At 42.0% G+C, this 13,216-nt stretch overlaps 1 long non-coding RNA gene across 1 annotated transcript; it reads right to left on the bottom strand.

The window, feature by feature from the left end:
* Positions 1-7,697: 7,697 nt before the first annotated feature.
* Positions 7,698-12,950, bottom strand: LOC133804544 (uncharacterized). Its single transcript, XR_009878532.1, has 3 exons — positions 8,994-12,950; positions 8,462-8,913; positions 7,698-8,375 (listed from the first exon to the last, which is right to left on the bottom strand). It is a non-coding gene; the product is annotated as an uncharacterized LOC133804544 (long non-coding RNA).
* Positions 12,951-13,216: the final 266 nt, after the last annotated feature.

The raw sequence follows: 13,216 nt of genomic DNA, 5'->3' as shown, positions 1-13,216 counted from the left end.
TGGTCCCCTTTCCTGTCCAATATTCCTAGTATTTATAAGGGAATTCCATGGACATGTTTGAGTAACCACGTGAGTCAATCACGCATTTACATAATTATTACATTTAATACAAATAATTCTCATTTATATTGGGATATGATTTGATCACAAGGTAGATGTACTCCTAATATCTGGGATATTAAATATGACAGCCTGGTCATAAATATACGTATAAGGGGATCTCGAGTCTCTGGGGATCCTTGAGAAGGAAATATATCAGACTTACCACGAGCTGGATATCTTCTCCAAGCTCGTGCTTTGACAGCTATTTTAATATTCTGAGCTCGCGCTTTACAGCCTTCGTATCCCTAGCTCGAGTTAAACCCAGGACGCCTAACACCACGTGTGACCACATGAAACTCGAGTTGTCCACGTGGATAATAAGCAGATATCATTCCCTTTATTTCTCCATATATTTATTTGCCAGTTGTACCCGAGCTGAGTGAATGAACTCGGGCTAAAATTAGGGTACAACAGACCACGTTGTGACTATTCCATTAATCTGCTCCCTAGGACCACCTCGGACCACACATCTCAAATATATCTCCACAATATTGTGGTCTTACTCATATCACATACACAACACATATATATATATACCCTCAACGGGTCAAAAATTACAAATATGCCCTAGTTAACCAGAACGGGCCCACATGCACATTTACTACACCTAAACATAAATATCTAATCATATCATATCATAACCCAAGCAATAAAATGATGATGCACATATATCATGATTAACCAATAATATAACTAAATCAATGATTGCCCTCCCAACACGCTAATCTAGGCACCAAGCCTTATTAACGAATTTGGGGCGTTACACTGAGGGTCGTTCTTATTATACATTGCACTCGGACCTGAGGTAAGAAAACTGCACCCAATATGTGATATATGTGACTACGGCTTGGCCGGGTTGTTAAATATAATTATGAGTATGACTCGGGCCCCTGAGAATGAACATGATTAAGATTATGGTTGTGATCGTTGATTATGCATGCTTGAATGCTCTGTATTAGGATAATTGTTAAGTAATGTACGCTTGTTTACATTATCTGCGTAATTAGGGCTCGACCCCGTCAAGGAACATGGTTATTACTGTGTTTGTATTTAATTGGCTGAGATATATAATTAATACATATGCATACTTGTAGTAACTGAAGTATGCCTATCTGTATCTGGTTATCTGTATCAGATTATTTGTGCCTGGTTATTTGTTTATCTGGTTGTTTGAATATTTGGTTAAGGCATTGCCTTATTAATCAAGGGTGGCAATAGCGCCCTGTACACTGGTCGAGAGGCTTAGGCCTAATCATGGACGTACTATTACGTTGGCCGACCCTATGGTCATTTGGAAAAACAAAAGCGCTTGGCTAGCGCTATTGCTAGTTACTCAGAGCTAGGGCAAAGGGCCTCGGGTGACTCTATAGTCAATTAGCTAGGGCTTAGGGCCCCAGAATGACTCTATGGTCATCTATTCAGGGTAGCGAGCCCTAGAATGATCCTATAATCATTTATTTGTAATTTCAGGCATGCATGAGTAGGTTATTACTACTGGGCATGCTAGATATGCATCTGGAATCTGCATTTACTGTCCATGCACATGTTTAAGTTTTCTTGTTGAGCCTTGGCTCACAGGTGCTATGTGGTGCAGGTAAGGGGAAAGGGAAGTTGGACCAGCCATGAGCTGGAGAGCTTCGGTGGCGACGTTTACATATGCGGCTGCTCGACCACCATGGCCGAGATTATCTTGGAGGAACTAGGGTTGTATCCCTTATTTTGCCGCTTAGGTCGTCTGGTTTTTACTTTTGAGTTGTATTAACCCTTTAAACGTTATTTTGGGATCCCATGTATGAATGTAAATACTTTAATGGAACGATTACTCCTTTTTAACAAATATTTTTAACTCTAACCATTGTCATTAACCTTAGTTACACGTTTATAACCAAGTGACTTGATTAGCAAGTCTGGCACTATTTAAAGTACACAGTGTAACGATCCTGGATTAGGAGGACGTTACACCCCATGTAGCGCCCTATGATGGGACTACCGACCCGGGCAGCCACCTTAGCACGTTCAATATTGTGATGCGAGCCAGAAATGTTGGATATGAGCTCAGATGTACGCTCTTCCCCACCAAATTCACTAGACCAGAAAAGAACTAGTTTGACAGGTTTTGAAGACACTCGATCTCACCTTGGGATCAGTTGTCTAAGGAGTTTAAAAATCAGTTCCAAGCTTTGAAGAGTATCAAGCCCGAGGCTTCCACCCTAACAAATGTTAGACAACAACTAGGTGAATCACTAAAGAGCTACCTGGCGAGGTTCAATATAGAGGCGATCTGAGCTCGCAATGTTGATGACATCAGTCTTCTTATGGCAATACGAGCTAGAGTACGACCAGGAATTCCTCTTTGGGACGACATGCAAATGAAGCCAGTGAGGACAATATCCGAGTTCACCACTCAAGCTCAGAGGTTTTTCAATGTATAGGAGGCAAGGTTGGCACTTAAACTGGCTCCTCTGCCCTCAATAACTACAACAACGAACGTTAACTCAGCCACTACCTTGACTACGCCCTCCACGACATAACCCACAGGAGACAATTCTTCTAAGAGAAAGAAGAATGAAGGGAACAACCTCGAGGCTGGTGGGGGTAAGAAAAAGAGAGGAGATAAACACTTATCCATTTACACAGTATATACCGAGCTCACAGATACTCGAGAGAATATATTTGTTGCGAATGACAATCAAGTCCTCTTTAAGCGACCCGATGCAATGCGACATCAGAGAACCAAGAGGGATTCAAACAAGATCTCCAAATTCCATAGGGACGTAGGTCATACAACTGAGGAATGCAGATAGTTAAAATATGAGATCAAAGGGTTGATCTCAAGAGGCTACCTCGGATAATATATTCAAAACCGGAATGAAGTCCAGGCTCTGCCTGGTCAAAAGGTCATTCCGACTCAACCTGCCCAACAAGCTGCAACCCTACCTAAGAGGACGGGTACTCGACCTCCCCCAATCGATGGAGAAGATGTAATAACCATCACGGGGGGACCACACATTGTAGGGTCGGGCAGAAATGCTCAAAAGAGGTATGTCCAAGAGCTTAAAAAGGGAGATGGATCTCCCTATGTGCCTGAACCGCAAGCTCTGAAACAATAGAGAGTTGAATCCCAACCTATCACTTTTACTGAACAGGATGCTTCGCACATCCAATTTCCTCATAATGACCCCCTGGTCGTAACCTTCCAACTCGCCAATAAGAGGGTGGTTGAGTCATAATTGACAACAGAAGCTCAGTCAACATCCTATATAAAGCGACCTTGGAAAAGATGGGCCTATCTGTTTGAGACCTTAAAGCATGTGAAATGACTCTATACGAATTCTCAGGAGAGGGAATTGCCAATACATGGTCTATCGAGCTCCTAGTAACCTTGGGACGCTACCCAGTCTCGACAACCAAGATTCTAGAGTTCATCGTGGTAGACACCCCATCCGCCTAAAATGTCCTGCTTAGGAGACCAGCCCTGATTGGGTTTGGGGCAGTTACATCTATCAAGCATTTGGACATTAAATTTCCAACTCCCAGCGGTATTGGAACAATGAAGAGGGGGTCAATTAGCAGCCCAAGAATGCTATAGCATCTCGATGAGGGGAAAAGGCCAAGATAGTGCACATGCCCTAGTAATCATTGAGGAAATGGACGAGGTAGTATACGAGGTCGGTGAAGAGATCGACCCAAGAGTAGAAGAAGGCAGGGTCAATCTCGGTCCAATCGAAGAGCTCAAAGATATTCAGGTCGATGAAAAGGACACCACAAAGCTGGTAAAGATTAGGAAGAACCTCCCAAAGGACGATAGATAGCAGTTAATTCACTTCCTGAAGGAAAATCAGGATGTATTTGCATGATCGCACTCAGTTATGATTGAGATCAGTCCAAATGTTATAAGCCATATGTTAAACATTGACAAAATCTTCCCTCTAAGACAGTAAAAAGGGAAGACTCCTCTACGACGAGAGGAAGAAAGCCTTGAAAGATGAGGTCGGTATAAAAGCAAATTTGTTTATTCCAGATGCTTTCTACCCAGAATGGATTTCCAACTGAGTGTTGGTCCTGAAACCCAATGGAAAATGGTGAAATTGCATCGACTATTCAGACCTCAACAAAGCATGTCCAAAAGATTGTTTCCCTCTGCCTCGAATCGATCAGATCGTGGATCCAACCTCAGGTCATGGAATCATATCATTCATGGACACATATTCTAGATATAACCAGTTAGCCATGCATGCACCCGACCAGGAGCTTCATGCATGCACATATACAAGCTTCATGACCGATAAAGGGTTGTATTGTTACAACATGATGCCCTTTGGGCTCAAAAATGTTGGGGATACATATCAAATACTGGTAAATAGAATGTTTGCCGAATAGATTGGAAACAACATGGAAGTGTATGTGGACGATATGCTGGTCAAGTCCAGGCACAATAATAACCATGTTGATGGCCTCGCAAAGTGCTTTGCTATACTTCACAAGTACAACATGAGACTCAACCCACAAAATTGTTCTTTCGGAGTATCTTTGGGAAAGTTTCTCAGATTTATAGTAAACGCTCGAGGCATCGAGGAAAACCTGGATAAGATAAGGGCCTTAATTGACATGCCTTCACCTCGAAAGCATAAAGATGTCCAAAGTCTAACTGGACGTAGGGCGTCTTTAAGTAGGTTTATCTCGAAATCTACGAATAATTACTTACCATTCTTTAATCTTTTAAGAGGGGGAAAAAAGTTCGAATGGTCAGATGAGTGCGAGCTCTCTTTTCAGGCTCTCAAAAATCATCTCGTTGAGCCACCTATCTTATCCAATCTAGTTATAGGTGAAATATTGTATTTATACCTCGCTACAACCAAGCATGCAATCAGTGCATCACTTGTTTGGGAGGATAAAAAAAATACAAAAATAAGCAAAAGATTATTAGGGGAAAAATCGAGATATCCACTAATGGAAAAACTCGCATTGTGTTTAATACATGTGTCCCAAAAACTTCGACCTTATTTTCAAGCACACTCCATGCATGTGCTGATTGATCAACCGTTGAGACAAATATTATCAAAACTCGAAGCATCCGGAAGACTATTGAAATGGGCAGTCGAACTTGGGTAGTTCGAGATTATGTATCACTCGAGAACGACAATAAAGGGTCAGGCCTCAGCTGACTTCATAGTTGAATGTACAGTGATAAGCAACAAAGAAGTCGTAACCCCAACCTGCGAGCTGTGGAGACTGCATGTCGATGGATCCTCTAACGAGAACGGATCAGGGATAGCCATTATCCTAATAACCCCATCAGGAAACAGGTTTCATTCAGCCTTAGGGTTTGGCTTCGAGGCCTCCAATAACGAGGCTAAATATGAGGCACTATTAGTAGGGTTCCGCATAGCTGTCGAGATAAAAGCAAAATCCATTTACTGCTATAGTGACTCTTAATTGCTTTTCAACCAAGTCTTAGGAGAATACCAGGCTCGGGGCACTAAAATGGAAGCATACTTGGAAAAAGTAAAAGAAGCATTCAGACAATTTGAATTCTACGTGATTGACCAAGTTCCACGAGAACAAAACTCGAATGCAGATGATCTAGCTTGACTCGCAACAACTAGGGAAGTCGATACACTTAATGTGGTACTAGTATAATTTTTTCCAAAGCTGAGCATAATTGAGCATGACAAAGTTGAGGTCGATATGATAGACTCACAGCCTACTTGGATGACACCCATAATCGAATACCTCAAAATCGGGAGCCTCCCAGCAAACCGAAACGATGCTCGAAAACTAATGTACAAAGTACCAAGATATACTATCTTGGAAGGGAGATTGTACCGGAGAGGGTATTCCATGCCATTACTAAGAAGTGTAACTCCACCCGAAGCTAAAAATATCCTAGAAGAAATTCATGAAGGGTTTTGTGGAGATCACACTGGGGGGCATAGTCTCTCGAAGAAAGTAATTAGGCAGGGATATTTTTTGCCTAGTATAAAGACAAACTCATTCAAATACGTCAAGTGTTGCGACAAGTGTCAACGATTCGCCTCAATACCTCAAGCTCCACAAACCGAGCTCCCCATGGCCACTCGCAGTATGGGGAATTAGACCTCGTAGGATCTTTACCAACGGGAAAAAGGTGGAGTCAAATATTTTGTAGTGGTTGTGGACTACTTCACCAAATGGACCGAGGCGGAACCTTTGGCCACAATCACTTCAAAAAAAAGTCTTGGATTTTGTGGTAAAGAACATAGTTTGCAGATATAGGAAACCAAGGAAGATTATCTCAGACAATGGGACCCAGTTTGACAGTGAGCTGTTCACATAGTTCTCGAGAAAAGTTGGATAATTAAAAGCTTCTCATGAGTAGCCCATCCAAATGCAAACGGCTAGGTCGAAGTCGTAAACAAGACTTTAAAAAGCTCCATTAAGAAAAGGCTCGAAGAAGCTAATGGCAGGTAGCCAAAAGAATTACCACAAGTCCTATGGGCTTATAGAATGATAGCTCGAACCTCAACCAAACATAAACCCTTCTCTCCAGCCTACAGCTATGAAGCAATATTGCCAATCGAGGTCGAAGTTCCTACTATCAGACGAGTATCATATAATCAGGACTCAAACCAATCACAACTCGAAGAAGAAAAACGAGATGAAACCCAACTTAAAAACGTTGCATACCAACAAAGGGCTACAAGATATTTCAATAAAAGGGTCCAAGACAGACACTTTGGATTGGGAAATTTGGTGCTTAGGCACGTATTTTTGGCCACACGAGACCCATCTATAGGCGTGCTAAGGTCTAATTGGGAGGGACCTTACCAAATCAAATATATCATTCGACCCGGAGTGTACAAACTAGCGAGATTGAATGGAGAGTTGGTTCCACAAGCTTGGAACGGTGAACATCTACATCCTTATTATCAATAATGTATGAATGATGTTTATTTAGTTGTAACCAAGCTTGTACTTTTCTATTTTATGATTAATAAAGCACAATTTCTTGTTCAAAATTAATTTTTATTATTATATTTTCGCAAGCTCTCAAAACTCAATAACCTAAGATTTCACAATCGTAGGAATTTAAGGGGGCATAAGCAGTATATAATTATACCATAGGCTCGAAAAAATATTGCATAAAAAATAAAAGCAAAATCAATAATAACTAAAGTGCATGGATCGCTACTAACCAGGCACGAGCCTAACTTATACTAGTCTGGGATAACCAGCACAAACAAATTGATACAAGAATAAAGTGGGAATTCTAGATTAACCAACAATATTCATAAATCGAGACAGGGCTGGAATTTGTTGCAAAATAGTTTCGACCTCTTAACTTCGAGACCATACTTGAGGATGAGGACAAGTTACTATCACTAAGCAAGAAATGACTAGACTAATGAGACTACATGCCAATAAGTGTCCTTTAATGCAAAGATGCATGGTGTGAGTATAATTTGACCTTGAGTATAACGATGTCGAAATTGTGCAATTGAATTAACTATGTATGAATATATAGAAGTTCGAACCTAAGCACGAAAGTGTATTTGTATAAAACAAATATAAAAGAAAGTCCTTAGTAACATGCTCGAAATATTTCGAACCAGAAATGTGATGTATAATATTAAGGAAAAAAGCTAAAGGTAGATAATGTTCAAAAACGTTTTCAAGCTGGAAAATTAAGAGCATAAAAACTACCATTAAAGTATAGCATTCACAAGATAATAAAAATAGCTCAAGCTCGAGCTATAAATTTTCTTTGCCCCAAGGGCAACAAAAATTATAATTACAAAAAAAAAAAAAACACCATGGGTCACAACCATGTTTTGATCTTCAAGGATCGGCGGCTCTGGCATCCACCGATCCAGCATGCTCCATGGCCTTTGCAGCCTCTTGGCTTCTTCCTCTTCCAAACGAGCCTGCCACCTATTGACATTCTCGGTCTCCTTGATAGACAGGAAACTGGTATCGAGGTTGGGATTTGTGGCTCAGATGTGATACATCGCCATGTCGATGGCGTTATCCTTCTTGGTCTTGAATTCCTCAAGAAGACGAGCTTTCTCGCTCTCTATGAGCACGTAAGTTGTCATCTTGTCCTCCTCAAGCTTGGCATTTAGCTCTTGTTGTGCCCTCTTAAGCTCCAGGTCTTTTGCTTCTAGCTCCTTTTACACCTTCTTAAGGTCGTCTTTAGCCTTGATCTATGCTACCTTGGCACTTTGAGCATGCACCTTGCTCATTGCGACCTCGCGGTCTAGGATGTAATTATGCTTGACAAAGGAAAAGAAGGCCTGCGATAAAAACAGATATTAAAAATCGAGAAACAAAGAGTTTGGCATTAAACATTGAGTTTATCAATCTTTGAGGAAATACTTACCAAAGAAAGAAACTCTCTGCTCTTGTCTAAAAGGGTGTTGGCATTCTCGCAGCCTGTTAAGAACTCTCATTGGGGAGCCCCGAGGTTGCTGAGGCATTGGCCCATGCAGGTCAAAGCATCTAAACCTAGCTGAACTCCTAGGGCACTGGCATCATTATTGACCACGGACTCAGAAATGTAGGTCGCGACATCAAGTTTGCAATCTTGGATTGGAGTGTGGGAAGGACGAGTTTTCTTCGCTTGGCTCGAGGGAGGAAGAACAATGACCTCTGGGTGCACCGTAGGAACAGTGACAAGGCCTGACTCAGTCTGCTTTGAGGCCGATGGGGTGGCCTCGGTCGTTTTGGTGACCTTGGAAAAACAGTCTCCCTTCGAGTACACCCAATTACGCTTGGACCCCTTAGACACGGTGGGCTGGCTAAGGATATTATCAATGTCTGAATCCATCTCTCCTGGAAAAAGGAAAACAAACATTAGTACTTGATCATATTTGAGAAAAGATATTGAAACTTCTAAGTAAAAGAAACCTAACTGGAAGATCCCCTGTGGCTTGAGCTCGGGGACCAGGAAATCCCTCTATCTTCAGATGATTCTAAGGGGGTTCCCTCTCGATAAGTAAGGTACATCCTCGATAAATCCCTATAGTCATTAGTCCTGTACTGGACGGCTATACCTTCCCAAACTTCGTTTGTAACGACCCTAAAATGCTAATAAGGTTTAGTGCTTGATTAGCGTGCCGGGAGGGCATAATTGGATATGTATGAGATTACGCGATTTAAATGCGTGACTATATGGCATGCATGATATATATATATGATGATATGAATATGTTTATATGCATGTTTATGAGTATTAGATATGCATGTGGGCCCTTTATTGTTTATAAGGGCATATCTATAATTTTGGCCCTTTAAGGGCATAAATATAATTATATGTGTTAAATGGTTGAGACCATATTATTATGTGGGTATATCTGCAGTATATGGCTTGAGACGACCTTAGTGAGTGGATTAGCGGAGTAGTCACAATAGGGAATAATACCCGCTCGGGGTGAGCTTAGGGGTATTTTGGGAACTTAGAGAATATTCTGGGGTTTATCGAGTAATGAGGAAGTATTTGGTAATTAGTTGGGCATGATCGGATTAATTGGCAAATGGTAGGAATAATTGAGGAATTAGCAGGAATCGAGAAATGACCAGTCTACCCCTAGAGGAAATTAGGGGGCTGGGAGAACTTAAGGGCAATTTGGTCTTTTTGGAGTTGAGGATAAACTCATTAAATTCTAAACATAATCATAATACCCTTAGAACACTTAAACACTCTCTCCCTCTCACTCACCCACGTTCACTCTCTCTCTCTCTCTCTCTCTCTCTCTCTCAATCTTGAAACATTGAAGGAGAAACTCAAGATCTTTGGGCTGGATACCAAGGGGAATTAAAGCTAGGATTAGTCAAAGTGTTTGCTAAGGATCTAAACTGCAAACTGAGGTAAGGTTTCAAAGTTCTAATCACTGAATTCTGCTATGTTGCTGTTAGAGTTTAAAGTTTGCATGATTTCTTGGTTGTGATTGGTTATGGGTGTTTGATGGGTGTTAAGGAATTGTTTATAGACTGGATATGATGTTTAGGCTATAAGGATAAGATTTCTAAGCTTATTTATGAGTTTGGATGATGATTGGGGTTGAATTTTGAGGTTTAGGGTCTAGGAAAAGGCTGGAAAAAGGCTTGATTTTCTGGGTTTGGGGGCTGGGGCCATGGCCCTATTCTTTAGGCGTCGCGGCCCGCGTGCTCGAAGAGGCTGGGGTGCCTCTATTCTGCCTAGGCGCACCGCGACCCAGGGGCTACAAGTCGTGGCCCGTGTCCTCCAACAGGGAGGGCCTTGCCTCTATCTAAAAGGCGGGCCACAGACCTAAAGGGCAAGTCGCGACCCTAAATGGAAAATAAATGAAAGTTAGGGTTTTTAGTCACGGCGAGGCATGGAGATTCAAACCTAAGCGCTTGGGACGAATTCTACTACCCGGTTTGGTAGAATTCGAGGTCCCAGACACTAGTAAGTGTTTCCAAAACATTTAATTGGATTAGAATTTGATAAGTTATCTATCATTGCTTGTGACTAAGATTACGGATAAGGGTCAGGACTGAGGATCGTGCTCGAAACCGTACTTTATCCATCACTCGGGATTCGAGGTAAGAAAACTACACCCATGTGGTTGTGTTTGGGACTGAGATTCCCTGTAATTGAACTTATGTATTATGTAATTGTATGGCTATTATATGCAAAAAAGAAAGTACGGCCTAAGGGTGTCGAGGCTGATGATAAGCATACTGAGTGCAGCTCGGCCTAAGCGAGCCGGGATCAGCTATATAACCAGAGGGCTCGGCCTAAGGGCGCCGACACCTAATTGGTTGTATTACTGATCAAAATATATGCTGAAAGTATATGTTTATCGTTGTTTAGCTTTAAATTTGTATTCTACTGATTAGTTGAACTGACTGGATTGAAGATGATTACATGCCCTTGTTGCTATTCATGTTTGTTGTTTATGGTTTTCTTACTGGGCCTTGGCTCATGGGTGCTACGTGGTGCAGGTAAAGGCAAAGGGATACTGGACTAACCATGAGTTGGAGAGCTCTGGGGGCGGAGTGTACATCGTCAGCTGCTCGACCGCCACGGCCGAGGGAAGTTACATTAGAGCTCTAAATTGTATTTTGCCATTAGACTGGCCTTGGTTGTATCAATTTTTTAGGGTTTTTTTCCGCCATATAAATACTATTTTTGGGATCCCATGTATCGAACATTTATTTCAATAAAAATTAACCATTTATGATCAAAATCTTTTAACCCTAACCTGTCAGTTGATTTTAGAATCACATTACGACTTGATTAGCAAGTCTTGCACTATTTTAAAGACACAGTGTAACGGTCTTGGTTATCCAAGGTGTTACATCGTTTATGCTATACATGGTTTGGTATTTTCCTAACCAACTATTGTCCCTATGAACCTTAAGATCTACCCCGACCAAGTCATAAAATTGTTTCGGGGATCATTAAAAAGGACTACGACATTGGGCTCTTGTTTTAGAAGAGTTGGAGACCACATAGATAGGTCTAACACAACTTTACCTTCGTTAGACGAGATTTGAGAGGCCTCGTCGTGCGCTTTGGTTCCCGAGCCTGGAGGTTCAACTAGGCGAGGGATAGAGGCCCGAGAACACGAGCTTGAGTACTTCCTTTTGGAGGGAAGCTTGGTAGTTAGGACAGTGACATCTTCCCATCTCGCGTACTTGTGAATCCCAACATCATCTGTAGACTTGCCTTCGCCGAGGAGACCGCATTGTCAGAGCTTGTCCTCGTGAAGGAGGTAGTTGAGGGACCGCTGACCATACAGAAGCTTTCAGAATTTCTTCCATGTAGTCTTTCATGGCCTTAGTGGGTTGTGGGCGGTTGTAATTGGCTGTTCAATTAACTTGGATGAGCATTTCGAGCTCGAAATGAAGAATTCGAGAAGAAAGCTACGAAAGAATACTTAAAGATCCGTTGAAACTAGTAGAATCTAGATGGATCGAGACAGTATGTCCAGAAGAAAATAGTCTTGAAATTTGGAGGGTGGTTAGATATGTCCTCAAAAAACCTCATCTCCTTTGGATAGCTCGACAAGTAGTAAAAGCCATCCCCGCCATGAGCTTAGGAAGGGTTGCTTTTCAGAAAAAAGAGATACAGAATCTTCTGTGCCGAGGGTCCATTCCATTTTTTTCATGGTATAGCGACTTCAGTGTCGTTAAGACCATGTACGAGTTGTACTGGATATGGAAGGGGGAAATACCAACGTAGTTGGTAAACTTCCTGAAATACACTTTTAAGGGCAGTAGTGCCCTAGCTCGCATATGCTCGCAACTCCAGGCTGTGAGCTTGACTTTTTTCTCCAGGTTGTCTTTATCTGGAGCAAAGCAGCTCCTTTCGTTGGAGCTGGCAGGCCGACATACCAACTTGTCGGGCAGCTTTAGTCCATGACAAGACAATGTCTGAAATTTGTCTCGTGGAGGTGATGGAACTCTGATAATGTTCAACCTCGTAGAAAGAGCTCTCCGAGGTTGGGGCAGAAGGAACTTCGGAGGCATGTTGTTTGGTTGGTTGATTCGGTATACTCTCTATGAATTCGAAGGAGAGCTCACCTGGGGAAATGCTATTGTGACCTTACACTCAGAATCTAATGGGATTGGTCAGACCTCAAGATCTATGTCAAGACGACAAGTTGTAGTCTCCTTCTTTTCCCCTCTTCGATCTCATTAATCTGACGTCGAAAGTGGGCTCGTATGTCTTCCAGTTCGAGGCGCCCTTCGTGCTGCGGAATCAACCATTGGTTTCGAGTAAATGGAGACTCAACTCGAGGAGACGGTGGGCAGTAAGGGATCGCAAGCTTGGGCCCCCACTAATTCTCTGAAGACTATATCATCTAACAAGAAAGATAAGGGCGAGGGCCCGTTACTTATAAAAAATAGGAAGTAAAAATCTTGATAACTCGAGTTCGCAAGCTCGAGATAACGAGATAGAATAAATCGAGCTCGAAGACTCGAAATAGCAAGACTGCTCAAGTGCCATAACCGAGCTGTTATAAGATCGGGCATCGAGAGTAGGTTCACGCGAGAGTGGGACGGTTACTTCCAATTTTGGGTATCCTGAATTTCTAGGGAGGAATTGGCAGTTACCCAAAAAGGAGATGTCATCGAGTTATGTGCATTAAAACCCTAATTCAAA

This window comes from Humulus lupulus, chromosome 1 (genome assembly GCF_963169125.1).
Source record: "Humulus lupulus chromosome 1, drHumLupu1.1, whole genome shotgun sequence".
Lineage (NCBI taxonomy): Eukaryota > Viridiplantae > Streptophyta > Magnoliopsida > Rosales > Cannabaceae > Humulus > Humulus lupulus.
The sequence above is the reverse complement of the archived record's forward strand: the minus strand, read 5'-3'. Positions and strand labels throughout refer to the sequence as shown.